Raw genomic sequence first — 26,778 nt, 5'->3', positions numbered from 1 at the left:
TCAGATGGAAACCCTGGGGCTGAATTGGGATCAGTTTTTCAAAGAACCACAGGAGCTACAAGTTCACCTAGCTGAGTTCAGATGTGCACAGTGAGGTGTCTGTGTGTGAGTCCCTCATCTGAATCCTTGGTTTTTATTCCACAGGGACTGCACTACTCATACACAGTCTCTCAGTGATGCCCAAGATGCCTTGGGTGATCCTAGTTTTGTGCTAGTGCTTGTAAACTGTGACGGAAAATCTATGAGATAGACACCTCCTTCTGGAGCATCAGCTGAGGGCCAGAAGGGAGGTATTCTTGGCCATCCTAAATACCACCTCAGCCACGTGCTTAGGGCACCCATTGTGTCTTTTGCACCTGACCCCATGGAGTATGTAGTGATATTCAGCTTATCAAAAGGATGAGCTCAGAACAGAAGAGGCAGATCTTCCTCTCTGCTCCATCTGTGGCATAGTCTGGATTTCAAGGCATTGCAAAGCTATGGCACATCTACGTTCTTGCACTGATGACACTTTAGCATGCTCTGGGCTCGCATTTCAATGGCATCTAATAAATCTAGGGTCATACCTGTTGACAGGAAGCTGGCAAATGTTGTCTCATTGTAAGGAAGAGCAAGAAAGATGACACGGGCAACTATGGACCTGTCAGTCTCACTACAGTGCTTGGTAAAATTATGGAGAAAATGATGGTGGGAGTTATGGAAAAACAACTGAAGGACAGGTCACAGACAACACAAGATACAGAGGGGAAGGTCCTATTTAATTTCAGGTCTTTTTATGACACCTTTATCCATTGAGCTGAACAAGGGAAGGCAGTTGATGTAATCCTTGAGGATTTCAGTAGAGCTTTTGATACTATTTCTCCAGCACCCTTCTGGACAGAAATTCCTGCATACAGCTAGACAGAAACAGAACGTGGTGTGTTGTAATACAAGAAGAATTTTACAGAGCAGAAGCCATGGATTGAGATAAGGAGTTCACAGAGCAGCAGCTGCGGAGCAGGATAAACAGCATGAGAACAAAGGACATCTCTAGGAAAAGAATGAATGGCTCGTGGCTTTGAAGGGGGGTTATAGGGTTGTTATTGCAGTAGCTTTCCTCCAATTAGCGTGTGTGATTTTTGGACACCCTTGTCTGTCTCCTATAAAAGTCTGGCTTTCGGGCAATAAATTGATGCAGCTATATGTAACTATATTGGTGTTTCTCTGTTTGACCCAGCACGCTGACATTTTGCCTTTCAGGTTCACCAGCAGTGGTGGGTGAGCAGTTGGCCAGTAGTTCTGTCCCAAAGGATTATAGTCCGTGAGTTCCATTGGGCTGGTAGATGGTCACTGTCAGAGCTCCCCAGGGTTCCATTTTAGGGCCACTTTCCTTTCATGTTTATGCAGATGACTTGCATGCAGGACTAGAAGATGTTCTGAGCAAGTTTGCTGATGAGACCAGATGAGGAGGTGTTGTTGCCTCCACTGAGGGTGGAGAGGACTTGCAGAGAGATGTGGACAAGTCAGAGAAGTGGGTACCAGTTGGTACTAAGCACCAAGTGCATAAAGTATAACAAGAACAAGTGCCTGATTGTGCACCTGGGTATGGGCAACCCTGGACATAAACACTGTCTGTATATTGGACACATGAGAGACGTCTGACTGAAAAGGATTGGGGGTCCTGCTCAACATAAAATTTTAAGTGAGTCAGCAGTGTGCCCAGCCAGCCAAGAAGGCCAACAGTCCCCTAAAGTGCATCAAGCAATTTATTGCCAGCTGGGTGGGAGAAAGGTTTGTCCCTCTTTGCTCTGCATTGCTACTGCCTCACCTGGAGCACTGGGTGCACTTCTGGGCAATGCAGAACATAAAGAACATCAAACTATGGGAGAGTGTGCACAGGAGGGCACTGGAACTGAGAGATCTGAAGTTCAGAGTTTCACTGGGATTGACTGCTTGTTCAGACTGGGCCCTTCTCACACCCCACATCCTGTGATGAGACACAGGGCACATGTGGGATATGAACTTTAACAGCATCCTTGCACCACATGCAAATGCTTTTCCCAGTGCTTCAGTGTTCCACCACCCATTGCTTTCAACATAGTTTTCAACACCCCATTGTATCTTTTAATTTTACCAGAAGCTGGTGCATGGTAGGGGATATGATAAATCCACTCAATGCCATGAACTTTGGCCCAAGTATTTATTAAGGGAATTTTTGAAATGTGTCCCATTATGAGACTCAGTTCTTTCTGAGGTGTCATGTCTCTATAGGACTTGTTTCTAACAACCCAATATTGTGTTTCTGGCAGTAGCATGGGGTACTGCGTATGTTTCAAGCCACCCAGTGGTTGCTTCCACCATGGTAAGCACAAAACGCTTATCATTATGAGATCCTGGCAAGGTGACATCATTCACCTGTCACTCCTCCCCATATTTATACTTTTGCCTTGGCCTTCCCCCCAGAGAGGCTTCATATTCTTGGCTTGTTTAATTATGGCACATGATTCACAGTCATGAATAACCAGTGCAATAGCATCCATAGTTAAGTCCACCCCTCAGTCTCTAGCCCAATTATATGTTATGTCCATTCCTTGATGGCCTGAGGTCTCATGGAACCATCAAGCTTGAAATAATTCACTCTTGTTCTGCCAGTCCAAGTCTATTTGAGCCACCTCAATTCTGGCAGCTCGACCTACCTGATGGTTGTTTTGTTGTTCTGCAATAGCCCGACTCTTGGGCAAGTGTGCATCCACGTGACACACCTTTACAATCATATCTTTTTTTTGAGCAGTTATGTTTTTCTACAGTTCAGCAGCCCAAATAGGTTTACACCTCCGTTGCCAGTTATTTTGTTCCCACTGCTGTAACAACCCCCATAAGGCATTTGCCACCATCCATGAGTCAGTATAAAGATAAAGCATTGGCCACCTCTCCCGTTCAGCCACATCTAAGGTCAGCTGGACAGCTTTTACCTCTGCAAACTGACTTGATTCTCCTTTACCTTCAGTGGCCTCTGCGACCTGTCGTGTGGGGCTCCAAACAGCAGCTTTCCATCTCCGATGCTTCCCTACAATATGAAATGATCCATCAGTGAAAAGAGCATATTTCTTTTCATTTTCTGGTAGTTCGATGTATGGTGGGGCCGCTTTAGCGCATGACACCTCTTCTCCTGGTGATGTTCCAAACTTTTTATCTTCAGTCCAGTTCATGATCACTTCTAAAATTCCTGGACGATTGAGGTTCCCCATCCGCGCTTGTTGTCTAATCAGTGCAATCCACTTGCTCCAGGTGGCATCGGTAGCATGATGGGTGGAGAGAACCTCCCCTTTCAACATCCGGTTCATCATTGACAGTCGAGGTGCCAGAAAGAGCTGCATTTCAGTACCAGCTACTTCGGAAGCAGCCCGAGCCCCCTCATACGCGGCTAAGATCTCCTTCTCAGTTGGAGTGTAGCACTCTTCAGACCCCTTGTACGCTCAGCTCCAGAATCCCAGGGGTCGGCCTTGGGTCCCTCCTGAGGCTCTTTGCCACAAACTCCAAGTGGGACCTTTCTCTCCAGCAGCAGTATAGAGGATGTTCTTTACATCCTGTCCAGTCCGTACTGGCCCCAGGTCCATGGCACAGGCTATCTCCTGTTTAATCTGTTCAAAAGCCTGCTGCTGCTCTGGGCCCTATGCAAAATCATTCTTCTTCTGCATCACCTGATAAAGGGGGCTTACAATGAGGCTGTAGTTTGGAATGTGCATCCTCCAAAAACCCACTGCACCCAGGAAAGATTGTGTCTCTTTCTTGCTAGTTGGTGGAGACATGGCAGTGATTTTGTCAATCACTGTTGGGATGTGATGACATCCATCCTGCCACTTTATACCTAAGAACTGAATTTCCTGGGCAGGCCCTTTTACTTTGCTTCACTTAATAGCAAAACTGGCTCATAGAAGAATTTGAATTATTTGCTCTCCAGCACAGCAGCACTCAGTGGGGGTGTGACCTCATTCAGGCCACGGTAGTCTACTGTCAGCCTCCATTCTCCACTGGCTTTACGCACTGGCCATATGGAGCTGTTAAAAGGTGAGTGAGTTTTACTGATCACTCCCTGATTCTCCAACTGGCGAATCAAATCATGAATGGGGAGCAAGGAATCCCTGTTGGTGCGATACTGCCGTCTGTGCACTGTCTTTGTAGCAATCGGTACCTGCTGCTCTTTTATTTTTACTCGTAGCAGCCTCACAACAGACGGGTCCTCTGACAGGCCAGGCAAAACAGACAGCTGCTTAATGTTGTGCATATCTACAGCAGCGATTCCAAAGGCCCAGTGATACCCCTTAGTATCCTTGAAATGCCCTCTTCTGAGGTATCCTCAATACCAAGTATGAACGGAAACCCTGGACCACTCACATAGGATGTTTTTTCCAGTCTTTACCAGTGAGGCTTATTTCAGCCTCCAACACAGTCAATTCTTGAGAGATATCCAGAAATATGGATTGATTCTGTCCCTTCATGACTGGAGGGCATTAGGGTGCACTGTGCACCAGTATCCACCAGTGCCTTATATTTCTGTGGTTCTGATGTGCTAGGCCATCAAATCCACACAGTCCAATAAACTCTATTATCCCTTCCACTCCCTTGAATGAGGGCAGGGCCCCTCTATTGGTTACCTGTGATAACTGGAGCAGCCGTACTGGTGGTTGGACTGTTTTGTAGTTCCCTCACCCGTGCTCATAGTACAGGAGTAGGCTGGTCATGCCACTTCCTCGTGTCTTCTCTGTGGTCACGTAGGTAACACCACAAGGAAACACACAGTGCAATTTACTGTTGTTCCTTGCTCAATCTGGAAAGCGCTTGTGTCTAATAGCTGAGAATTTTAATGATACACATGAAGGCTTTATGGTCGTTAATTTCTTTACGATCTCTCGCCTTCAACTGAAGCAGCAGCTAGGCCAATTACCAAGTGACACCAAGGAGATGAAGTGGCAAAATGGCGATTTATTGAAACAGACACATCCTTATAACCTACGCCTTTTTGTCTACACCCACTGTATTACACTAAGATTCTTCCAGAATATGGGGAAGGGCCTGTCACATCACAACAAGCTACTGTCCCAGCTGTCCCAACAGCGAAGCAACCAGGTAACAAGAGATTCATTCTGGTGCCGTGTGAACTCCTTTCTTACGCCTTCGATTTCAGTCATCTTCAGGGATCGACAAACAGTAACAGAGATTTCCTCCTCATCACTCTCTTCTTCATGACACTTTTCCTTTTTCCTTTCTCGGTACTTATCCAGACCTGTCACCTGGATCTTCTGTTGCCTCCTCCTCCACTTCTTTTTTCCGTTCTAGACGTGAGGACACCCATTTCCATTTCTTGCCTTCCACAAGGGCAACTGATATTGTTACTGGTGCCTCCTGTGACTGATCAAAATTGACTTGGGGATTTCCCTTTTTGGCTAGAACCTCAGCTCGGAAATTCTCTCTTTTCGGAACAGTGTTATATAGAGCACGGTAAGCACAAGCCAAGCCCCAAATAAGTCATACCCCCTTAGATCTATCTAGGCTGCGCCATCCCTGACTCAAATACTGGCTTAGTTTCTCGGGATCCCACAGGTGTTCAAGAGTTAAATCCCATGACATTGCGGGCCCCCATGTGTTGGCGAACCTGAAGGCAAAAGTCAGCGTTCTAGGACAAACAACCACACACCAATATAGTTAAATATAGCTGTGTCCATCTATTGCCTGAAGAGCCGTACTTTTATAGCAAACAAACAAGGGTGTTCAAAAATCACACGTACTAATTGGAAGAAAGCTTCTGCAATAAGAACCCTAAAACCCCGCTTCAAAGCCACGAGCCTTTCACTCTTTTGCTAGAGGTGTCCTTGGTTCTCATGCTGTTTATCCTGCTCTGCAGCTGCTGCTCTGTAAAGTGCTTATCTTGATCCATGGCTGCTGCTCTGTAAAATTCTTCTTGTATTACAACAGAATGGCAGTTCCCTGGGGTCTCCAGCACACCCCCAGCCAGCTGGCAAATGCCACTGAGGACCTTTAGGAAAGACATGCCCTGGATAGTGACAATGTTCACTGGACAACTGTGAGCCCCACAATGGGTCTCGTACCTGTGTGCCATCTTCTGAACACCAGTAGCACGGTGTAGATGCAAGGCCCAGCCAGGCAAAATCAAAACATGCTTCTGGAAGGGGATCCTTTCTGAAGAGTCGTTACACTAATGAGAGGACCACAAACATTCACTCAGCGAACTCCAAATCTCTGTGCCTTTGCAGGCCTAGGGTCTTGTTTGGTTCACAGAGACATGGTGGGTTGATTCTCAGCTCTGTACTGTAGCAAATGGGGTACAGATTCTGCATGACGGATGGGCAAGGAAGAAGAGAAAAGGCTGCTGCCATCCATGAGAGGGCACTGAGCTCTGCCTGGGGATGGCAGAGGAGCCAGCTGAGAACTGATGGAAAGGGCTCAGAGAGGAGAGCGGCAGATTCTGTTCCTTGCTTCCTGATCAGGAAGAACAAGAAGAGGGGACAGGCAGGAATCTGAGTTACAGCTGGGATGGAATTGTTTTCTTCAGACTGTCTGCTGTGGTGCAGTGTTTTGGTTCTAGGAGAAAACCATTGATAACACTCTGATGTTTACAGCTGCTGCTAAGCAGTGTTGTACAGAGCCAAGGCCATGGTCAGTGGAGGGCACATGGAGCTGGGAGGGAACAGAGTGAGGACAGCTGACTGATAGTGGCCAAAGGGACGTTCTCTATCAGCTGACAGCAAGCAGAAATTGTATTGAAAGGGGTGGGAGTTCATCTCAGTCTCTTCACTGCCCAGGGTCCAGCTGAGCATCAGTCTGGTGGTGCTGAGCAAGTGCTTGTGCATCAGCTGTTACATACAATTCCATATCAACGGAAATATAGTGATAACTATTACTCCACTTCTTTTATCTCTCTTAGTAAACTGCTTTGTTACATCCCAGAAGTTGTACTCTTTTTCCCAGTTCTCATCCCCATCCCACTGGGAATTGGGCAGTGCACAAAGCACTGTGTGCTGCTGAGCCACATGTTGGGTTCAACAACCACTGTCATTTTGGTGCCTGATGTGAGGCTCCAAGGGTTGAGATAGCAGCACATCTGTCCAGAGCGGACAGAGCTTTGTGGGAGCTGGAGAAGTGCAGGCCATGGTGCTGATATGTGTGGATGTGCTCCCTATGTGTGGGGCTTGTTGAGTCTTCTCATGAAGCTTCACTGCACAGCTCCTTACTTGGTGCTTGGATGCTGCATTAGGGTATTTATTTTGCTATGCTGTTTGACCTCAGTTTGTACCACGATAAAATTGGCAGCTGACAAAGTGAAGTTTTGTGCACATTCAGCTCTGCGGTTATCTTTGGGTTTTGGAAGTAATATTGTCCATATGATTAGGAATTACACAATTTACATTGTCGCCTCTGTGAGTCCGGGGGTGTACTGGATATTGTGTTGAGGGACATGGTTTAGTGGGAGCTATAGGTAATAGGTGAACGGTTGGACTGGATGATCTTTTAGGCCTTTTCCAACCTTGGTGATTCTATGAATCTATGATTGAGGTTAAACAATTATTCAGGAATATCAGTGAGAGATCTGCCCCAAGGTGAGAAGGCTCTGCATGGCAGAGGGTGTGGGACGGTCTGGGCAGCTGCCTGGAGTGGTGGGCACCCCCAGGGCTTTGGAACTTCATCTCCGAGCAACTGCAGGATCCTGATAAACTGGTAGAATATTGGGGGCAGGTCTGCTGTGGCACTGGTAACCCCCAAGAGGCACAAATGACTGCAGTGTGCCAGATCCAGAGAGCTGGATCTGCTGACAGTGCTGCAGCCTCTGCAACTCCTGGCACAGACCATGCAGCAGCTCCAAGGTTTTGCTACACGTCCTGCAGTTGCTCCAAGCTCTGGGCAGATCCCTCTGTCACTCCACCCCTCATAATGAGCTCTGCAGTTACTCCTGCTACGGGTCCTGTAGCTGTTCCAAGTATGGTAATAAGAAAATGGTACAAATTCCTCCCAAGGGAGGAAGTACAGCCCTGCGGTGGCTCCAACCCCTCCAATGAGCCCAGTGGCTGCTCCAACATAGTCACAGGTCCTGTGGTGGTTCCAGCTCTGGCAATGAACTCTGAGGTCACTTCAACTCCTGCAACAGCCCAACAGCCACTTCAGCTCCTACAGTGAACCCTGTGGCTGTTAAAACCCCTGCAACTAATCCTGGACTTGCAGACAGATGCGCATAGGGATTAGTTCATATATGTTTGCAACTGCATATGTTGTATATGTGTGAAAATACACTAAATATATTATATATGTATAAATACATTTGTCATAATTATTATCCTTTTCTTTTTCTCTTTGTCTCAACCCATAAACCTTAAACCACAGCACTGCCTTGAGATGCTTACGGATCTCCTTGGGACTATTCAATCTGATCTGGTCACACAGTGAAGAGCACCTGAAGATCTCAAGGTTTTCTCAGGGAGCAGCTCCTGAGGTATATTCCTTACACCAGCTTTGGAAGAGGCCTCCCTCCAGTTCTCTGGTCCTGCTCTAAAGGGGCCCTCTTGTTATGGCAGTGCCAGCAAGGAGACCAGCTCTGACAGACCTGTTCATATTGCCGGCTACTGACTGCAGCCCTGGATTGCTGCTGTAGAGGCAACAGGACTGTTGTGAGACACACAAGACCTTCAGGACTGCACAAATGAGAGGACTCAAGAGCACTGCAGCACTGGTAAGAGCACATGAATGAAAAGAGCACGTTGAGCTGCTGTCTGTGGCTGTACCTCCCCAAATCCAGGCAAAGTAGAAAGAAAGAAAATCTAAGTAAGTCTATTTTGAAAGCTTTTTAGGTATCTTATAACATATTCAGGGAATCTGGTTCCATGTTTACATGAGTTCTTGGAGTGAGAAAATGGAAATTAGGTAGGAAAGAATTTAAATACATTTTTATTTACAAGTTCAATAACATTTTTTTTTTGCACATTCCTATATCTCACATAATCAAACAGACAAAGATGCATAAAACATAAAGAACCACCACTGGGAATCCTATTGAGGAAGTTGTGCATTTTATTGTAGCTGGAATAGTGCTTATTGCAACACCTTCCTGAAAGCGTGCTTGATCTCCCTGTTCCTCATGCTGTAGATAATAGGGTTTAGTGTTGGAGGAACCACTGCATACAGAAGTGCCACTGTCAGATCCAGGAGTGGGGAGGAAATGGACGGGGGCTTCAGGTAGACAAAAGCACCAGTGCTGAGAAACAGGGAGACCACAGCCAGGTGAGGGAGGCACATGGAGAAGGCTTTGTGCCGTCCCTGCTCAGAGGGCATCCTCAGCACAGCCATGAAGATGTGCACATAGGACACAACTATGAAAACAAAGCAACCAAAGCCTAAACTGACACCAAAAAAGAGAAATACAAATTCCATGAGGTAGGAGCCAGAGCAGGAGAGCTTGAGGATCTGTGGGATTTCACAGAAAAACTGGTTGACAACATTGCCTTGGCAGAGAGGCAGTGAAAACGTACTGGCAGTGTGCAGCAGGGAATAGAGAACCCCAGTGCCCCAGGCAGCTGCTGCCATGGTGGCACAAGCTCTGCTGTCCATCAAGGTCCCGTAGTGCAGGGGCTTGCAGATGGCAACGTAGCGGTCATAGGACATGATGGTGAGAAGGGAATACTCTGCTGAGAGGAAGAAGGAAAAGAAAAAGAGCTGTGCAGCACATCCTGTGTAGGAGATGGCCCTGGTGTCCCAGAGGGCGTTGGCCATGGCTTTGGGGAGAGTGGTGGAGATGCAGCCCAGGTCGAGGAGGGCCAGGTTGAGGAGGAAGAAGTACATGGGGGTGTGCAGGCGGCGGTCGCAGGCTACGGCTGTGCTGATGAGGCCGTTGCCCAGGAGGGCAGCCAGGTAGATGCCCAGGAAGAGCCAGAAGTGCAGGAGCTGCAGCTGCCGCGTGTCTGCCAACGGCAGCAGGAGGAACTCGCTGATGGAGCTGCTGTTGGACATCTGCTGTTGTTGGGCTTGGAGTCCTGCTCAGAGTGCAGAAGATAATGACAAGTCCAGACCATTCTCAGACACACTCCTCTTGCTATAATATGAAATGTTTTTATTCTCTTACAACAGTGTACATTTAGCACCATTACTTGCATTTAATTTCATGTATTTCAGCATTCCTTAAGCAGAAGCAGCATATGGAGCTCTAACCTTCCTTTTATTTTCTTATGCCTTCTCCCTGGATATTTTCATCTGTTTCATGTCTCATATCTTTACCCCAAGTGCTCTTAGAGCCCCCTACCCGAGCTTCTGTGGCATTCAGTTTCAGTTAGAAAATGCTGCCTGTTTGTAGGATAAGTGAATTATTCATGCCTACAGAAAATGATGATAATTCCATCCTTCGAGAAAGGGGAGACTGAAAGCACATCATGTGTGAGTGTTCACAAAACAAGCAATTGATTGATGAAAAATTCTCAGAACTCTTATTGCCCCTTTTAGATTTCTGACTCCAAACCTCTTTGCCTCAGAACAGGAAATGGAAACCCCCTGCCTTGGCTCTCCTCTTGCAAAGTGCCCTCAGAAACATTCAGTTGTGCAGTGGAGCTGTGATCCCCTGCCCCAGGCAGCAGCTGTGGCAGCACAAGCCCTGCCGGGGGGCTCCTTCCCCCCACCCGTCTCCCCGCAGCACCCTGGGCAGCTCCCCGGGCAGGCTGAGTGCTGAGCCTGGCAGGCGGCAGAGTCCCATACCCGGCACACAGCCCCTGGGGCACAGCAGGGACCCTGCTCTGCAGGACAGCCCTGGGCACCCGCCTGCAGCCCCGGCTGCACAGCCTGCAGCCGTGCTGGGACATGCAGCCCTCAGGGCTGTGATTTCATACTGCAGTATGGAAGCCCTCAGCTGGAGCAGAAGGCTTTTTCCACAGTAAAGAAACATGCAGTGCCTGCATCCAGATCTCCTATGGGATGTCCCAAATTAAGTTGACCCTCTATGAAAAGCAGCTCATGGTCTGCAGTGAGACTTACCCTGTCATGGTCTGTGAGCAATGCTCCTGCAGTGAGCTCACAGCCCGCTCACACCACACACATCCTGCAAGCTCTCTTCAGTTTCTCTCCTCTCCTTCTGTCACCTGCAGGCTGTGCTGTGCACAAGAGCTGCTCCTGGGCACAGCTGTCTCTCTGCAGCCCTGCACACTTTTATGAGCTCCCTGTGTCCCAGGAGCCTGGACAGGCAAGCAGCAGATTATGTCATTTTTATCTTTCCGACTTGTCTCCCCTGACATGTCCCTGGGTCCTCATGGCCAACAGCTCCTGAAAGACAACAGCATCATGACTGTGCTTTGAAATTCGCTCAATTAACCACCACATGTCCAGTGGTCAGTGACTGATTGGAGACATATGGGGAGTGCTCCCAGAGATTGTTTGATGAAACAATAAGGGCAACCAGACAAGGAAGGCAAGGTTTGGACTTTCCCTGTGCAGGGCAGTGATCCAGCTGAGGCAGTGCAGGAGTCTCATCCCTTGACAGAAATCCTGGAGCTGAAATGGGATTCAGCTCCCTACACACCCACAGGAGCTGGGATTCCTCTGGTTCAGTTCAGAAGAGCACAAGGAGTTGCCTGCATGTGAGCTCCTGCTCTGAGTCCTCGGACCTTCAGCTGGGAGGCAGCTGCTCACACACAGACACTGGGTGATGCCCAAGGTGCCTGGGCTGCTCCTGATGTGTGCCAGTGCTTGTAAACCATGTGGGAAATCCCTGAGATAGACAGCTCCTTCCTGGGCATCAGCCGAGGGCCAGAGAGGGGATAGCACTGGCTGTCTGGTGAATTCACTCACAGCTGCAAGAGCAGCACAGGGCCTTCAGGAAAGCCATGCCCATGGTGTGACCATGTTGCTGTGTCAACTCCAAGGCCCACGATCAGTCTAATGTTTGTGTGCCACCTTCTGCACACTGATACCATAGATTAGCTATCCAGTCAGGCTATGTCCAGTGATGCTTTCCAATTAGGATGTTTACTTCTGTGGTTTTGCACTAATGCAAACACCAACACACAAGAAGCTAGAAATCTTGATAGAGCTGCAGGCCTGAGCTCCTGTTTGGACCATGGGGACACAGTTTAATGGCTTCCACAACTGCACTGTAGCACAAGGGGGATACCGAGTCTTTAGGATGGATGGGCGAGGAGATAAAGAAGGGTGAATGCCCTCTGTGAGAGTGCACTGAGCTCTGCCTGGGGATGGAAGAGCAGACAGGTCAGAGCTAATGGAAATGGCAAACAGAGGAGACCATCAGTGTCTTTTCCTGTCTTCCTGATCAGGGAGAGTAAATGGAAGGTGCCCTCTGCAGACAGATGGGAATCTGATGTTGTCTGTCCCTTGTCCCATTTGGTGGCCTTTGTCACTCCATTATCTGTGGCAGGGACAGCACAGCAGGGCATGTGGCATCCAGCAGATCCATGGAGAGCACAGATGGCAGCTTCTTGACCAAGCAGTGGAGGAACCAAAGAGGAGAGGTGCTCTGCTGGATCTCATACTCTCCGGCATGGAAGGACTTGTGAGGACTGCGAAGGTGAAAGGGGCATCAGGCCACGTGCAAGATGCAAATGTATCTCTTTTTATCTATTTTGAGGCTGTAAGCTTAATAGTTGATCATAAATGTCAATAAAACTGAAACAAATAATTGAAGACAAAGATGGAAATCATTGAAATTGTGTTAACCCTTCTCAACATGAAAAATTCTCATGAGTCTTGTTCCATTTTAAGTTGTAAATATGAATCTTTGAGGTGATTTGATGTCTTTTTTTTTCTTTTACTGAAACTACAATGTTTTCCAGAACTGTGTTCGCTGGACACAAATGTCTTCAGATTCAGAGACACAGACAGTGGTGCCAGTGCCAATGCCCTGTGACTATAGCCCGGTGCCCAGCACTACTCTTCCCTGCTGCCTATTTGATGTGTCTCATCCTCCAAGTTTTTTCAGCTCTCCTAAATAAATGGCCATGGTTAAGGGCATGTTTTCAGCAGGCCATTTGGGCACAAACTACTCCCACTGCCCTCCAGATTTCTCCATCCCTTGCTCTTTGTTCAGTCAGATACCTCCCAATTATCTGTCTGATTTCTGACTTTCAGGGGGATTACTGGAATTTGTTCCATCTCCCCAAAGTCTGAGAATCAGTGAGAATGTGTTAACCCGTCTCAATGTGTGAAATACTCACAAGTCCTGATCAATTTTAAGTTGATACCTCTCAACTACCTGGCTGATCTATCCCAGGGAGATTACTGGAATTTGCTCTATCTACCAGAGTCTGATGGCCTCTGTTGTCAACTACTTCACTGTGATTCAATCTATCCTATCCTACCTCAGAATAAATCATTTCTTTTAAAAGTATTCCATATGAAAGACAAACTTCAATAGATGCAGCTTGAACATGGCATGCAGTTGATCACTGTGTTTTACTGTTCATTCAATTGCATCACCTTTCTTTCCATTTGCTGGCCAGATAAAAAAGAGAAATCTTTCCTTTTCCATGTGTAGCTGGTTCTCTGAGGAAAGCCAGTGGGAGTTGGTGCAAAGCAGTTTTAACACTGAGCGGATGAATGCAGAGGAGAAGAGTGATGTGAAGAAAAGTGATGCAAGTCCCATAGGTCCATTGTGAGCAGAAATTGGGTGGGGAGGTTGAGAAGGACCTTTGTCAACACAGTAACAGTACAGAACTCATTGGGACATCCTGGATTGGTATCAGTTGCACAGTGCTGCTTTAATGTCTTCTTTAAACCCAACTATAAATAAATAGACAATAAATTTATACTGGATTCTTTAAGCTCTCTCCAGATATCCCTCCTTTTTGCTGAACAAGTTCTGATAACCTGAAGAAGATAACAAGATGGCATAAGGCACAGGAGATTCTTTAGGTTATAATGGTCCCAGGGTGCATTTGATGCTGAGTTCATCAGCCTCTAGTGCAGAGAGAAGTTTGCACAAAGTGCTCAACAAGACAAAGTCAGAAGTAACAGTGAAGTTTCTTGGAGTATTAATGGGCCCGCTGAGGAACATTACCAAGTAAGCTTCCCAAGGGACTTGTTAGAGAAGATAACTGGAAGCCATGACTACAGGCAGGCAAAGGCACTGGCATGCTAAGAAACCTCTCCTTTGCCTTACAAAGCAGACAGGTCAAGCCCTGATTGCAAGACCAGTGGTAGAGAGGTCCTGTATGTCATGTTGGCTCTGGGCATTTCCTGGGGCAATGTGTTGGAATTTTGTATGATGTTAAATGAAAGACATGGGGACAGAAGATCCCAGGCTCTACATGTGGTGCAAGGACGCTGTGAGGTTCATGTCCCATATGAGACCTATGTTTCATTGCAGGATGTGAGCAGGGATGTGAGAAGGGCCCAGTCTGAACAAGCAGCCAATCCTTGTGAAACTCTGAACTTCAGATCTCTCGGTTTCAGTGCCCTCCTTTGCACATTCTCCCAGAGTTTGAAGTCCTTTATGTTCTGTGGTGCCCAGAACATAGTGAGGCAGTAGCAATGCAGAGCAGAGGGACAACCCTTTCCCTCACCCAGCTGGCAATAAGTTGCTTCATGCACTCCAGGGGACTGTTGTCTTTCCTGGCTGCCTTGGCACACTGCTGACTCACATTCAGTGTGATGCTGACCAGCACCCCAACCCTTTCCAGTCAGAATCCTCTCCAGTGTCCCATATCCAGTCAGTGTGTATGTCCAGCATTGCCCCTACCCAGGTGCACAATCAGGCACTTGTTCTTGTTATACGTTATGCACTTGGTGCTTAGTACCAACTGGTACCCACTTCTCTGACTTGTCCACATCTCTCTGCAAGTCCTCTCCACCCTCAGTGGAGGCAACAGCACCTCCTCATCTGGTCTCATCAGCAAACTTGCTCAGAACGTCTTCTAGTCCTGCATGCAAGTCATCTGCATAAACATGAAAGGAAAGTGGCCCCAAAATGGAACCCTGGGGACCCCGACAGTGACCATCTACCAGCCTGATGGAAAAAACTGACTATAATCCTTTGGGACTGACCTACTGGCCAACTGCTCACCCACCACATTGTGTTTCTGTCTAGCCATATGCAGAACATTCTGTCCAGAAGGTTGTTGTGAGAAACAGTATCAAAATCTCCACTGAAATCCTCAAGGATTACATCAACTGGCTTCCCTTGGTCAACTAAACGGATAACTGTGTCACAGAATGAGCTTAAATTAAACAGGACCTTCGCCTCACAAACTTGTGTTGGCTGCAACCAATGACAGAATTGTCCTTCAGCTGTTTTTCCATAACTCCCACCATCATTTTCTCCATAATTTTACCAGGCTCTGGACTGACAGGTCCATAATTGCCCATGTCATCTTTCTTGCTCTTCCTTACAATGAGACAACATTTGCCAGCTTCCTGTCAGCTGGCATGACCCTAGACTTCTTTAGATGCAATTGAAATGACAGCCCAGAGCATACTAAGGCGTCATCATTGAAAGAAAGTAGATGTGCCATAGCTTTGCAATGTCTTGAACTCCAGAGTATGCCACAAATGGAGCAGAGGGGAAGATTTGCCTCTTCTGTAGTGAACTCATTCATTTGGTAAGCAGAATAACACTACCTGATACATGAGGACTGTGTCTCTGCTCTGCTCTGCTCAGCTCACAGGGCAGAGGTTCAGGGTGTTGCTCTCATGTCAGTGCAGGTAAACTCACTTTAACCTTTTTTCTTCTGTAAATGCTTCCTCTGTTTGTATGCTCAGATACACTTCCACATTCCCTCAAGTACACTTTCATATATCATTAACAATTACACTTTCTTATACCATCAAAACAGTTTGTCAAAACGTACAGTTCTTCAGTTCACATAAACTCCCTTAATACAGTCTGTATTCTTCAGTTATAAACACTGTGCCACAGAACCAGCACTGATTGAACCACCTCCCTCACACACTTCCTCGCAAGCAGTACATAGTATTACATAAATGGGTTGACACTCATTGGTCGGGTGGAATGTACACCTCTCCTCAGGACAATCTTACTAATCTACAGAGTACAAACTCCCGTCTTCTTACATACAAGCAGAAAGTACATATGAGTGGACAGACAACACAGTCTTTCACTTTGTCCGTGTCTGGCCATTTCCCTCACAGGAGGAAGGAAACATGGATCGGGACTCGGCACTCACCCTGCAGCTGTTCTGTGTCTCACTCACACCACACTCACTCTGACATTTAGATCAAAAACCATGGTTTATTCATACTACACAATGCTGACAACGTTTTCTAGCTGGAATCTTAATAACACTCATACTCTGGTCGACCAGTTGCAAACGTTAATGTTTTTCCCAGAGTCGGCTTGACACACGGTACCAAACACTTAAAGCAGATGATAATATTGAACATACAATCTATAACCCCCGTAATTACAACTTGGAGAACCCAGGCTACCATTTGACAGGCTATCCACTATATCCCATACCCGTAGGAGAGACCAACCTAGGTCCCTCCTATTGTCACCCACCTGGGAGAGAGTACTTGTTCTTGTTTCCATTCATATGACATACAGTTCCCTTTCATAGGAACTCACCCAAGGAGTCTTCCTACCCCAGCTGGCAACCAAAGCCATGAGCTCACCTCCCTGGGAGCAGCACGTATGGCTGTAAACTGTGTAGGATGTCTCCTCAAGACATATGGGCTCCACTTACCATACACATACCTGGTCCACCTATGGGTGGTCCTTGTCTGTCCCTGCAGTGATCAGGTGAGGAAGGGAGTCCTTCAGAGAAATCTCAGGGTGCGCCAAAAGTGTCTCCCTCTCAGCTGGTCCTGCAGCGAACAGAGCTGGTCCCACCTGGGCCGCCAAATTGACTACAGGAATTGAACTCTATAACCTCTATAACTGATACAGTCTCCCATGACATCCTTATAACAAAGCTGAGGAAGTATGGGATAGGTGATTGGACAGTGAAGTGGGTCGAGAATTGGCTGACTGGCAGAGTGCAGAGTGTTGTCGTTGGCGGTGCAGTGTCTGGCTGCAGGGCTGTAACTAGCGGTGTCCCCCAGGGGTCTGTGCTGGGTCCGGTCTTGTTCAACATCTTCATCAATGACCACCCTCAGCAAGTTTGCTGATGACACGAAGTTGGGAGGATTGGCTGACACGCCTGAAGGCTGTGCTGCCATTCAGCGAGACCTGGACAGGCTGGAGAGCCGGGCAGTAAGAAACCGGATGAGGTTTAACAAAAGCAAGTGTAGAGTCTTGCACCTAGGGAGAAATAATTGCATGCACCGGTACAGGCTGGGGGAAGAGCTGCTGGGGAGGAGCTCTGCTGAGAGGGACCTGGGCGTCCTGGTGGACGACAGATTAACCATGAGCCAGCAGTGTGCCCTTGTAGCCAAAAAAGCCAATGGCATCCTGGGGTGCATTAAAAAGAGCGTGTCCAGCAGGTCGAAGGAGGTGATCCTCCCCCTCTACTCTGCCCTGGTGAGGCCTCATCTGGAATATTGTGTCCAGTTCTGGGCTCCCCAGTAAAAAAAAGACAGGGATCTCTTAGAAAGAGTCCAGCAGAGGGCCACTAAGATGGTGAAGGGCCTGGAGCATCTCCCCAATGAGGAGAGACTGAGGGAACTGGGTCTGTTTAGCCTTGAGAAAAGAAGGCTGAGAGGGGACAGGATCCAGGTTCTATAAATATTTGAGGTGTGGGGGGCAAAGTGTTGAGGCCAGACTCTTTTCAGCAGTGTGTGGAGACGGGACAAGGGGAAACAGACAGAAACTGCACCATAGGAAGTTCTGCACTAATGTGTGCAATAACTTCTTTACGGTGAGAGTGACAGAGCACTGGAACAGGCTGCCTAGGGTGGTTGTGGAATCTCCTTCTCTGGAGATATTCAAGACCTGCCTGGATGCTGAGCTGTGCAACGTGGTGTAGGGAACCTGCTTTGGCAGGGGGCTGGACTCAGTGGTCTCTGGAGGTCCCTTCCAACCCCTACAATTCTGTGATTCTGTGAATATCATGGAGTTGTTTGGATGGGGAAAGACTACCCCTTTGAATGACCTTTTGTCAGGGCATGTCCTGGGATTCCTAGGATCCTCAAAATGCAGCACTGCTTCTGTCACTGAAAAATGGGGCCCTGTGTGGGACGGAGGGAGGGTCCATGAGTCCCTGGCCCACCTGACTGAGTATTTCCATGGTCTTAGCAAAGACATACTTACAACTTGAGAATGACAGTTAGCTGTGTTCATGGTGGCATGGCCACTTTTAATGGCCTTGAACTGTCTGAACATAACTGAAGAGGCTCAGGCTGATGCAAATCAGCTATTGAATGATAGTGTTGAAAAATTGGAAAGACAGGTGGCAGTTTTGATGGGAAAAAACCTAATTCAATCATTCTCCTATGGAAGATCAGTAACAACTGTCTGGAGGACCATGGGGGCCCTGTACAAGGGAATCTGTATAAAATGGACTCTGTAAATGAAGGCACTAAAAGGTCAGATTTTGAGGTTCCATTTGGACTAGATCTATTTGAGATCTGACTGATTGTAACCCAAAAATTAAAAAAAAAAAAAAAAAAAAATGCAGGATAGGCTGGTGGGAGTGCCCTGACCAGTGTCCACCCCCCAAACCCTGCTGCCCATAATACAGCAGCTGAACTGATGGATATAGTACAGTGGTTTAGACAGAAACCAAGAGAGCATGCCAGCATAGCTGCTCTGGTTATGGGACATGGAGGCAGAAAGTGCTATGGTGAATGGACTGGAAATTTCAAAACTGACATCCATTACTACTAACCCTGCCCTCAGGCAAAGACTTTATGCTCTTGTCTGGAGGGCTTATCGCAATAAAGATTGGCGGATTTGCTGCGTAGACCGGTCAGAACTCAGATCTGCGTTGTGCTTCCTGCGGCACCAAACGCCCAACAGTGGCAGTTCCGTGTATTGGCCAGCAGGTGGCAGCAGAGACCACGGAAAGAACGTCTGCGGGACAGACCCTGGGGATCCGTTCTTTTGATTATAGGGGAAGAACACAAAGATGGAAGAGGAGGGAAGGGGGAAAAAAAAAAGAAAAAAAAAAAATCAAACCACAGCAAACAAATAAAAACTTCTCCAAATGTAGCAAACTTGAATGTCTGTCAATAAATTAATGAGTAATTAAATTGATATCCCTTCCCCCCCCCCCCCCCCCCAACTTCTGAGATGAAAAAAAAACACTTCTTTTAGAAGAAAACAGAGTAGTAACAACTTCTGTACCTACATTCACCACTCTGAGATCCTGTCTGGGTCTCCCAAGGCTTGTAAATAACCACTGGGTCGGTTCTGATGTCGCGTGATTTGTTGTCAGTTCTCTCATGGTTCTCCGGTCAGTTCTCCGGTGCCAGGATCAGCCACAGGGCATTCTGACCACGGGCATCATGTTTCTACGCTGCCGCCTGCATTTAACAGGCAATGGGACTGCCCAGCATGTGCAAGGCAGCACCTCTTTCACACCACAAGAATGTTTAAGGCTGTTGGGATTGTTGTTAGCGTCCCATTAACACTGAGGCTAGAGATACCCTTAGGATTGACATTACTGTTAGCATTACTTTGATGGTGCCCTATCTGGGTCATTTCCAGGGGATGTCAGGAGTAAGGCACAGTGTCAGGAGAAAAAGAACAGACTCTGTTACTTTATAAACGTGATAATAGAGAGAGTTCATTGGAAAAAATACAACTCTTAAATAATGCAAAGCATGCTTCTGATTGGATGCAGGCATCATCTGGGCTCTGATTAATATTACTCTTAAGGTAAAGATTATTGTTACCATAATGATTTTTTTTTTGGATTATGATCAGGGTTAAGGTTCCTTTTGCTACAAACTTCTAGCATCATTTTTGTTGTTGCATTTGGAGTTAGGGACGATTTTAGAATCAGGGTAAGGGTTAGGATTAGAGTTACATTGCTGGTTAATGCTGTTATCTTTACAGCTCCTGTGAGGGTTGGGGTCTGGGTCAGGTGTTTAAAAATGAAATGAAAAAAGAATTAAAAAAATATATTGAAAGCTTCAGATTTCCTTAATCTTTGTGGGAATCATATAATGTGCAACTCAGATCTACCTCTTCGTGCAGTGACTGCCTGTAAATTTGCTGGAGCCTAATATAATATGGCCTTGTGCTTTCCACTAACTCACCTTCATTTCATTTTCATTACATTTGCTTGGTAGTCAGATTTTGGTGTGTGGATATTTTAAAACAATCTAACTGACATTAGCAAAAAATTAAAAATAAAATTAAAAAAAATGCACAACAGCATCGTATCAATTTTTATAGATAAGATAAAGAAGAGCAGTTTCCCTTAGTTTTCTGTGCCTCTTTACTTTCTTACCCTCTCCCCTTGTGTGAGAAACTCTCAAAGTCAAAGATTTCTAGTTAGGCAAAGATGGCAGCGATAGCAGCAGTGTTTATTCATTATTGCAATACTGCGCGCACATCCCCTATTGGCAAGGGAGAAACTGCACACCAGTCAGTGAAATCAATTCTGTTCTGTGCCCTAAACCCACTGCAGGTGATGCTCTCATGGCTCTCATTGGTTGAGCATCTCAGGCTCACAGACTCCTCGAGACTGTGGCTAGGATTCATTTCCATAGAAGGTCAATTACCAACCTCTTGTTTTTAGGTCTGCCTTGTACTTTTCTGCGGACAGAGAAGGGCAATGTTTCCAAAAGTCAGTACATTCATTCTGTCCTGTGCTGGGCTCTACCCACCCTGTATTTATCTTGTGCTTGTCTCAATTCTCCCCATGTCAGAATGCCCCCAGTCTGAACTTAATTCTGTTCAGCAACTTTCTTGGTGGAAAAACTACTTATACAGCTGTTTTACAAGAGGGTTATACATTCAGTTAGGGCCTACACTATGTACTGAAAATACTGGAAACTTCCACTGCAAAAACACAATCTACCTCTCCCATCTGTGCAGCCTTGCAGACCCAGAGCATGCCAGGTTATTTCTGCTTTCATAGCATTTGCATGCTGTAGGGTGAGCACAAGGTTCTGCTGCTTGATTCTTCTGCAAGAGCTGCCTACCGGCAAATGGTTGCAGGGATGGAGGATGTGACAGAAAGCATTTGTCTCCACAAGAGCAGAGTTACATTCAGTGCAGAGTGTGAGAGTCAGGTTGGTGTGGAAAAGCACTGACACGCTGGGGATGATGCAGTGCTCACATGTCTAACACTCACAGACATTACTGTCAGAAGGATGGTGCTGTGTTGTGCTTCTTCCTTTGGCAGCCCCTGGAGAAATGCTATGGCACACAGAACACCTTTGTATTGCACTGACTGCTGCCATGCAGCATGGATTTAACACACCAAATCCAGAGGAGCATGACTGCATCTAACTGCCCTGAGAAAAACTACTGTAGCTGAAGAGATGAGGAGGCAGCTGCTCATCTGCAGAACAAGCAGTACTGCCAGACATTGGGCCAGGTGAGCACCTCCTGCTGCAGCGTGATGATGACAGGGCTGGAGATGATCTGCAAAGCCAGCTTAAAAGTGGGAGACGTGAGTCAACATGGCAGGAGGACAGAGGTGTTAGGGAGCAGCCAAGGCATCAAAGAGTATCAGAAGGCTTTGAAAAGTATCACAAAGTGACAGCCAGGAAGACTGGGATATATCATGAGCAGCAACCTGGATGCTAGAGATTATTTGCTCCCATACAAAATGGTAGAGATCTTGCTGCAGACATCCCAAAGCCAGGCAAAATGGGAACCCAGAGCTCTGCCTGCACGAACCCCACAGCCATAGCATTGCAAGCTGAGCTGCCTTGCTGTTTGTTGCATTCATCCCAATCCCTGTGATTGAAGACTCAGAATGCAGTCGAGGCGATGACTGAGCATGAGAGTGACTTTATTCAATAAAAGACAGGAGGGCTTGAGAGGTCAAGGGTGAAGATGGGACTCCTCTTGTCAAGATGAGAGTGGCTCAGAGCTGGTGCTGCTGCCTGGTGCCTGGGACTGGCAGCCTGACTCTAAGTCCCCATCTAAGATGCTCAGCTTCACCTCACTGATGCTGCCCTGCTCCTGCATGGTGGTGCTGCTGCTGGGACACTCGGGCTGTGCTTGGGATGGGCAGCACTGCAAAGGCGCTGGGTCACAATCCAGGCAGGTGACTGCTGTGTCTGGCAGGCTCAGGTCAGGAGCTTCAGCAGAGCCAGGAGATATGAGAGCATGAACGTGGATGAGCCCCTTGTGTCCATCACTGTTACCATGTGGAAGGCTGTCATCCGAATTGCAGCGATTCATGCTTAATAAGAACTCTCCATTGATGGAAAGACACTGCTTGGTTTGGATCTTTGGGGTTGACAAGGGCTCGAATCACCTAGGAAGGCATAGAAACACAAGGGTTAGTTTCAAACATTTGCAAGTTGAATCATGAAAGGTTGTTGATACTTGGTAATAGAGTGGCGGCAGGAAGAAGCAAGTAGGCTTGAAGCAGCATAGCCACTGTCTTGAAAGTGATCCTCATTCAGGTCCAGCTCGTGTGTTGTTTCACTGTAATCTGCTTCTTTGGGTCTACCTAGTGGGCAGCAACACTCGAGCTGTTACTGATATCATTGAAAAGAACTGGAGACAATTGTTCTATTCCTAAGAGCTTCAAGGTGCCTAGAAGCACAAATAGAAACCAGCAGTATTTCATCACTTCACCAAAAGGAAGGTCAAACACCTGAGCTGTGAAGAGCAGTTACAGAACCTATGCATAAGATCACACCAGACATACTTTGTTCTAACAACAGTTATGGCACATAGTCCATTTCCTTCAATATTCCCAAAATGAAATGATGTGGAGCATTACAGGGAAAGAAACACTGCACACAGACACTATGACCCTGATTAGACTCAAGCAGCAGACTTAAAACAAGTCAGAGTTTTTGATTCCAGGATATTTCAGGACCTATCGTGTGAAATTCAGTTACACAACAGTGCCTAGGTGCCTGCGTTTCAAGCAACTTTCAGATCACAGCCATGTAAAATAAAAACAAATTCAGTGCAGAAATAGCAAGCCTGTACCTTAATACTCATGAGATTATCCATTTTTTACTGCATTCTGACTAAGTTCTAAAACTTGCTCATCCCAGTTCACTTCAACAAGTTCCACCAATTCAAGCAATGCAGTTCTGAGATCCTGTGTATGTTGTGCAGATAGAATTGAACAGTGCAGAAATAGTCTCTGACAGCTTTAAGAGCTCCGTTCTGCTTACAAACTCTCAGTCCAAAACTATTCAGTTTTAAGGAAATGAACACCTGAAGCAGTTGGATCATCTGCCGCATTCTGCTTCTTGGCATCATGATTAGCACAAAGGGTTTTCTGCTGTCCTGCAGAGATGGAAAAAGTCCTGCTTACAAATGGACCAAGTTTCAGTGTACAGCAGAGTTTGTACCAGACTAATAAGCCACGTCATTCAATTCATTTGCTCAGATTGTTATGCACTCCGAAAGGAAACAGAACTAACTGCTGGATTCTGAAGGCAATCTGTGGGGTCCTACATTACCTCCTGATTCTGGAAGAGGAAATTCTAATAGCAAATGCAGAACTTTGATCTTTGTAGACATGAGAAGAGCTGGCATTTAGGAACATTCATTTCAGGGAAATCAAATGATGTGTCTGTATTTTTACTACAGATAGTATAGGGAGCAGCCAGTTGAAGAACCAGATACAAAAAAATCCAGCCCATTGGCAAGAAAATACTTCTCCTTAAATTCTGTATGCTATCATGGTACAGAATTAGGCTACAGTGCCACATAGGCCAACCAAGCGTAGAACCAATTCCACAAAATACTGGTAGACAAAGCAGCAAAAACAGGGACAATATTCAGCAGACAGGCCTTTCTACTCACAGCTCAGCATGTTCTGCCATCCGAAAAGCAAGGCCTCTTGTCAAGCTCAGCTATTTCCCTTCTCAGTGTATTCTAGCACCACTGATACCCACTGGTATCCTCCTGTAGAGTGCCATCATATTGTCATCATCCAAAGGGAAAACCCACACAGCAGAGCATACAGCACTACACCCATGCTCCAAATATCCGCCTGAAAAACAAAAAGACAAGCTTACAAACCTGAAGCACCTCAAATGGCTTCCTGACAGACTGGATTGTCTGCCCTTGCCAAAGCCCACATATAGCCCATGAAAAGCTGGCTCTTTCCCTCAGGAAATAAAACCTTATCGTCCCAGAGAAAGCATATAACCCTCATTCAATTGCCCTTTCACTCAGCTTAGAGCACTACTAAAACCAGCATCTTCACCTTAGCTCATCACACTGCTGCAGTTCCTTTTACAAGGATTTCACTGGCAAAAATGAAATCAAAGCCGTCACAAGGGATTTAGCACAGTTACGTGTTACTGGCTACAAGAGCTGTCAGCACAGTCACCTGTCTGGCTTTGCTGCTGTTCTATTTATGTACAGGCACAACAAGGTTCAGACACCTCACAGTGCAGTTCTCACTTTGACTGTAAAGAAAAAGGAGGCTTGAAAAGCAGCGTGTGGAAAACAAAGAAACAAGAATTAGAACAACAGTGGGGCCATGGCACTTATAGGAATTGCTCCGCCTTTAACAGCGATTCAAGAAGGATGAGGGCATTCCAAACCAGACCAGTTTGGACAGATTAACAACTGCAAGTAGTGGGTTCCAAAATTCCAGACATGAAATCAAAGCTGGAAAAACTCTTCACATTTTCATCTCTCAATTTTTAGTACATTGTGCATTACAACGGAAACAATTCTTCACATACAACTTGGAAGCTAAAAACAAGTCTGACAAAACAGACTGCACAAAAATGATGGATAATTAACAGAGCAAATTGCTCTTTCAAACACTTAGTAATAGAAAGAGATCTCTGAAGTTGCTGTTCTGTAGAGCACCAAAGCAGTCGCTTGAGGCAGTTCAGGATTAGCCTGAGACAAACCAGCCAGCTGTGTGAACTGAGACCAATTGCACTTCTTCTATTTTACTTTCATTCTATGTGACCTCACTAAGCAAATATTGTCTAAGACCATGAGTATCACATAAATGTGCAGATCTCAAGCTGCTCACTTATCTAGTACCCTTGGCATGATGCTTTATTTTCCTCAGCTATTCATCTAGTTTGTGCCTGTTGATTGTGCAACAACAGCCTGTTGGTCTCGATTACCTGTAAGAGGCTTTAAATTTGGCCAGGAAAAATCATTTGAGGATAAGTAATTATCTGGGACTCAGTAAGGCAGTCTTCCCATGCTTTCATAACAGCCGAGATACACACACACACAAACTCATGGAACCCCACTGCTTTGCACAATCCTGTGCACACTCACATGTGTCATGCACTGATTTCCCAGCCAGTCCTCATGGGGTCTATTACTTAGGACAGGAGTGCAGGGGAGCAGCCAGAAGCTGTTTGCATTCCCTGCTGTCTGCTGGGCAGCTTTGCTGGAGATGCTTGGGTTGCTTTGCTTTTCCTTGGGAGGTGGGAAGGAGCTTTGGGTTGGAGGCACATCCCGTGCCAGAGCATCTCGATGGCACGTGTGTGGCACTGATCTGCAGCAGATGAAGGGGAGGAGGTCCCAGCACAGCCCTGCACCATGCTCTGCCACACTGGGCAGCTTGTTCCTGGCTCAGCAGCGTCATCAGACAAGAAGCAGGGAAGGAAATCAAGGATGGGGGGTACCATCAAACGCAGTTAGTGCATGCCTGTGCAAGACAAACAGACCCAGAGCTTGCGGGTTATTCCTGCTTTTGTAGCATTTGTGTGCTGTAGCTGAGCAAAAGGTTCTGCTGCTTGAATCTTCTTCTGCAAGAGCCACCTACCGGTAAATGTCTGCAGGGATGGAGGATGTGACAGAAAGCATTTGTCTCCATGACAGCGTAGTTACACTTGGTCTAGAGAGTGAGAGAGGCAGGCAGCACTGCCTGATGTTGGTCAGGGCGAGCTCCTCCTGCTGCAGCGCAATGATGGCAGGGCCAGAGATGATCTGCAGGGACAGCTCACAGGTGGGAGCCAGGAATGTACACGGCGGGAGGACAGAGGTGTTAGGGAGCAGCCACGGCATCAAAGAGCATCAAAAGGCCCTGAAAAGCATCACAGCCACAGCCAGGAAGCTTGGGGTTTTCATGAGCAGCATCCAGGATGCTAGAGACTATTTGCTGCCATACACAACGGCAGCAGAGCTCTCGCTGCAGGCATCCCAAAGTCAGGCAAAATGGGAACACACCCAGAGCTCGGCCGCACAAACCCCACAGCCAGAGTGTTGTAAGCTGAGCTGCCTTGCAGTTTCTTGCACTCATCCCAATCTCTGCGAATGAAAACTCGGAATTCAGTCAAGGCATTGATTGAGCACGAGCGTGCCTTTATTCAATAGGAGAAAGGAGGGGGTGTGAGGTCTGGAGGAAAGATGGGACTCATCCTCTCTTGTAATCATGAGAGCTGCTCAGAGACCGTGCTGTTGCCCGGAGCCTGGGACTCGTGTCCTGATTCTGTGCCCCCCTGCGAGATGCTCAGCTTCTCCTCGGTGATGCTGACCTGAGCCTGCATGGTGGTGCTGCTGTCGGGGCACTCAGGCTGTGCTTGGGCTGGGCTGCACTGCAGAGACATTGAGTCCAGGCTGGTGCCTGAGGTGTCTGGTGGGCTCAGGTCAGCAGCTTCAGTAGGGATGGGATGAATGAAGGCTTCAACGATGATGACCTTCTTCTCTTGATAGCTGATGTTATACGGAAGGCTTTCATCTGAACTGCAGCATTCTGTGCTTAGTAACAACTCTTCATTGATGGAAGATGCGTCATCGTAACATGCCCTGCGTCTTGGGGATAT

Source organism: Coturnix japonica, chromosome 25, assembly GCF_054131305.1.
Source record: "Coturnix japonica strain WE chromosome 25, WE-NBRP24, whole genome shotgun sequence".
In the NCBI taxonomy this organism is placed as follows: Eukaryota; Metazoa; Chordata; class Aves; order Galliformes; family Phasianidae; genus Coturnix; species Coturnix japonica.
Note: the sequence above shows the minus strand (reverse complement) of the source record.